The following is a 5,102-nucleotide window of genomic DNA, read 5'->3' on the forward strand; positions in this document are numbered from 1 at the left end:
GCCTGCATCAATTATTTGAAATGTTTCTGCATGGGAGATTTCTCTATCTTCCTCTATTAATTTATTCAGTCGTTTACATCAGTTTTGGCTTGTGGGTTTTTCCTTTGGGTTATAATCCAGTACTACTTTATCTTGCTGTTCCAGTTGAGCAGCTTCGGCCATTGGGAGCTCTTCCCTGGGGTCCTGTGACCATTGCACAGACTCCATCATTGTGCATTTGTGCTTGTTTGTTTGATGAGCACTTCCTTACCTTCTGGCACTACAAGCTGCTCCAGGTTCATCTGGTACATCCCCTGCTCCAGTCTTGGCATTAGCCACTTCTCCAAGGAAATCCTGGTTCCTCCCGTCGTTGAATTAATGTTAGAAACCAAGATCTGGGCACTGAGCGTGCTTGTCGCTACTAGAGCGTGGTTGGTCCTAGGCCCTGTCGGCTGACCGAGCAAGGAAATATATATGTGTACATGTGTGTAGATAACCTGCGTATATTTACAGATCCATAAACACTGCCACATGCAGTCACCCGTATGTAGCCTAAGGGAAACGTGAGCTCATACTAACGCTTCCGACTCCGGTCTCGTGCTACGTGGATCATTCCAGCCTTCTCCTGTGTATCTGTGACCTCTTACTTTAACATTGAGAGACCTGGTTGCCGCCATCCACCACCCATTTACTTAACTCTTCAGTTCGATATCTTATTTTTCCTTCCTCTTCTTATTTTTTTTTTTCATAGTTTCTCCATCAAGATTATAAATTCCTCAAGGGCAAGGCCTGAACTTTATTTTCTCCTGTCTTCACCCCTCCCCCAATTCTAGCAGAAGGTCTCCGAGAAAAACAATACGACTCATATATTATTAGGACGGGAAAGAGGCATGGATGCAGGGAGGGAGGGAGGAGGGGAGGAGCCGTCCTCAGCTTCGTTCCAAGTGCCTTTCAAGCCCCTTGCACTTTTTTTTTTTTTTGGCCCCTTGCACTTTTGTTCCTCATACACAGACACTTCTAAACATCACCCACATCAGTGGATGAATAAGCGTTAGAGCTCCTGCAGCCTACCACCCACCTTCCTAGCAGTGTTTGTTTGCTTGTGTCGTTTGCTTGTGTACTTTGATGCTTTAGAAAGAAAGCCTTATTCTCTCAGGATGAATGGAAAAATGGAAACAAAAAAGAGTCAGTTGCAGGGAGAAGAAGAGCAGGTCTCACTAATCTCATAGGGAGGCAAAGCGGAAACCATCTGGCCCCTTCGCTCTGGAAAGCTGTCAGGAAAATCCTTAAAATTGGTCCTGAGGTTCCCCGACTCTTGCCACCCCAGGGTATGATTTTTCCCTGTCCCGGGGGAAGGGATGGAGGGAAGAGGCCCTGCCTGGCTTCAGAGTCAGGTACAACAGACAGATGTGCCCTTGGAGAAAGAGATCCTACAGCCTTCACACGGCACCGGAAGGTCTTTGGTTAATTGTCTGTCTGTTTGAGAAGTTGGCTTTGTGTTCCTTTGACGTGCATTTCTATAAATAGATTGTGCTGCAACCTGAACATCTGTGTCCCCAAAAGGTGTTTTAAAAGTTGCACATGGTGGTCACTGTCATCCTTCATTTCTGCCCCAATTTAAAACAATGAAAATACTCAGCCTTGTTCCTCCCCTGTTCCTCCTGCACCCAAACACCCCCCCCAGCAGGACACGCCCAAGTGTTCTGAAGTCCCAGCCGCTCCCACACCCCCAGTTCTTCTTCACTTGTCGGTGAGCCCCGGCCCTGCCCGAGGGGGCTAGAGGACCCCCTCATCCAGGCACAGAGCCCTGCGTGAGATGCGAGTGACACCTCTGAACACCCACGTCCCTCAGTATATGACTTTTTAATTAAGCAAGATGAAAAGATGAAACACAGATAGAAAGCCCGCCTTTGGGGCCCGGTGGTGGGAATCGTAACGTATCCCAAAAGCAGAGACAAATAATTCTGGTACCGCCCAGGGTCTGGGGCAAAGGTTCCTCACGCATTCTGTTTGTGTTCCTTCCATTTGTTTATATTTATCCTGCTCCTACGTCAACACCCTCCTCCTCGCGCCTGCTCTGTGCCAGGCACTTTATGTACCTGATCCCATTTCAACCCCAACGGCCCCATGTGCTCGCCGCTGCTCTCTCTTTTCTGCAAATGGAAAAAGAGAAGCTTGGGGAACAACAGACAACCAGCAGCAGAACGGAATTCAAACCCAGATCGTGAGGTCCAAGGTATGTGCTCTGCCACCACACGCCCCAGGCTCCCATGACCAGGACCTGTGACCAGGGCAGTGATCTCACACTGGTCATGGCACACTCGGCAGGGAAGAGACGATGGCCCCGTCTCACACATCCATTCGAGGACTCTAATTTTCCTCTAAGGGGAAAACGCCCACATGAAAACCGAAGGCAGCCTTACGTGTCATTCGACAGGGTTATCGGCACCATCTCGGCAGCCGCCCCCTCCCCAGGCTCTCCATCACCGCCATCTAGACCATTTCCGGTCTGAGAGGCTTCCTTGGGGGGTGGAGGGGGCCGCAGGACGGGCCTTCGGTGGCACCAACAAGGGCAAAACGAGGTGCCCATCGGCACCTTACGTCTATGTGAGCCGAGCGCTCCCCTCCAGAAGCAATGAGACACGGAGTGGTGAGAAGGACCTCAGACCCCAGCTTCCCTTGTCATCGGGGAATACCACCAAGTGTCCAAATCAGGAAGGGAAGGATGCTCCTGAGGACGGAGCCTCCTGAGACACCTGCTGAGTCCCGGGCCAGTACCCGCCTTCGGAGATGGGGAAATCGACGCTCAGGGGCCCTGGGGATAGGACCCAGGCCTCGCTGTCAGCGCCAGAGTGAGGTGCGAGTCCCACCCTCGTCTGAAGTGCAGGCTTCTCCCTCCCAGAGGTCTCGAACCCGCAGCCCGGAGCCCACAACTGACTCACGGAAGTGCTTTTTGAGGCCAGCTCGATGTTTTTAATTTTTTTAAAAAATGAACTACCAATATTTGAAAATCAGGAAATTTCACATGTGATTCTAGATTTCTGATTTCTTTGGAAAAATTGGGAATTTTGGCAATCCCAGGCCCGGAATCTCAACGTTCTACTACAATTGGCCTGGGATGGAACAAGGAGAGGTGGCCATCTGAGATGGCGCAGGGCCGCTTGTCACTCAGGCTGGTCCCCTGTTGGCACTGGTTTGCCACCACCTCTTAATTCCTTCCAGTCTCTCCCTCCACAAAAGCCAGCTTTGGCAGCATTTGACCCATGGGGAAGCAGAGTATGGCTGGTGCCCTGGTGGGAGGAAGCTGGAGGGAGGCAGAGAAAGACTCTGAATGCCCAGGCCACCCCTCCTTCTGTTTATCGTGTCTCCTTCTGGCTGAGACCTTGGTGCATAGCCAAAGTCAGTGGGTTGGTGGTTGTACTGTCCCCTTCCAGGGCACAAGGAACATCCGGGCCTGCTGGGTGTGTCCTGTCCCCGATCTGCTCTTAACTCAGGTGGCACCTCCACAGCTCCCTGCCAACCCCATACAAGAGGGGAGCTTCCCATAGACAGAGACAGAGGGGATGAAAAGTCTCTGAGGGGATGTAAACCAGACAGGCTGTGTCCATCCCACTGCCTGGCCTGGCATCAGGGGAGGGGCTAGCTTAAGCTCAGTGCTGTTTCTTGTCTGTTCCGTGACTGGCCTTCCGTGAGGCATCTACAGGGCCTAGGAAGCTTGTGGGCTTGGAATAGACCAAGACTGGCCTGTGGGGAAGTCAGCGGGTATTTGTATCTGGACAGATTGATTTGTACAAACCTTCATCTGTTTACCACAAACACTGAAATGGCATGATACTGAGAAGGAGTCTCTTCACCAAAATCACCAGCACCTTCCCCAGCAAGTGCCTGAAATCCTGATGTTTGCTAGCACGTCGTCCCTTGGAGTTAAGGAGTTGCCTCTTCAGGGGACATCTTTAAAGGCGAGTACTACTAGGTGGTACCAGACATTAACAACTGAGTATGAATTGTTCTCCTGGTCTTCTGAATTTTTCAAGCTGGAAGAGAACTCAGAGACCACTTTGTCCAAAGAATGTGATTTTTTTCTAGAGAACTCTGAGGCCTGGAGAGGTAGAACAATTTATCCATGGTTGGGAGCAGAGCTGGAGCCATGAGGCAGCTTCCCTGAGTCTGGGGTCTAGGACAGCAGTCAGCAAACTTTTTCTATAGATAGCCAGAGAGCAAATAGTTCAGAATTTGCTGGCCATAAGGTCTCTTTCAAAACTACTCCATTCTTCTGAAAAAGAATTCACCAAAATGGAGACAAGCAATATACCAGATGCGGCGTTCAAAATGCTGGTTATAAGGATGCTCAAGGAACTTAGGGGAAGAGTCATGGAATGCAGTGAGAACTTTAACAAAGAGATTTAAAAAAAATGAATAAAAACATTAAAATGGAGATGGAAATTATAAAAGGGAACCAATCAGAAATGAAGAATACAGTATCTGAGATGAAGAGTTATTAGAGGGAATCGACAGAGTGGAGGAAGCAAGGATCGAATCACAGATATAGAGGATGGGGTACCCAACAGAATGGTAACAAGAAAACAAATTCAAAATAATGAAGATAATATAAGGAGCCTATGAGATAACGTCAAACAAAACAGCATTCGCATCGTAGGGGTATCAGAAGGAGAAGAAGAGCAGGAAGTTGAAAGCCTATTTGAAGAAATAATGATGGAAACCTTCCCTAACTTGGTGAAGAAAATAGACATGCAACTCCAGGAAGCTCAGAGAGTCCCCAAAAAGATGAACCCAAAGCGGCCCACACCAAGACACATCGTAATTAAAATGCCAAAGATTAAATGCAAAGAATCTTAAAAGCAGCAAGAGAAAAGCAGTTAGTTACCTACAAGGGCGCTCCCATAAGACTGGCAGCTGATTTCTCAAAAGAAACTTTGCAGAACAGAGGGCTTGGCACAAAAAATTCAAAACGATGAAAACCCAGAATCTACAACCAAGATTACTTTATCCAGCAAAGCTATCTTTAGAGTCGAAGGACAAATAAAGAGCTTCCCAGAGAGAAAAAAAAAAAAGCTAACGTAGTTCATCACCACCAAGCCAGCATACCAGGAACTGTTGGAGGG

Source organism: Pteropus vampyrus, unplaced genomic scaffold, assembly GCF_000151845.1.
Source record: "Pteropus vampyrus isolate Shadow unplaced genomic scaffold, Pvam_2.0 Scaffold144, whole genome shotgun sequence".
Lineage (NCBI taxonomy): Eukaryota > Metazoa > Chordata > Mammalia > Chiroptera > Pteropodidae > Pteropus > Pteropus vampyrus.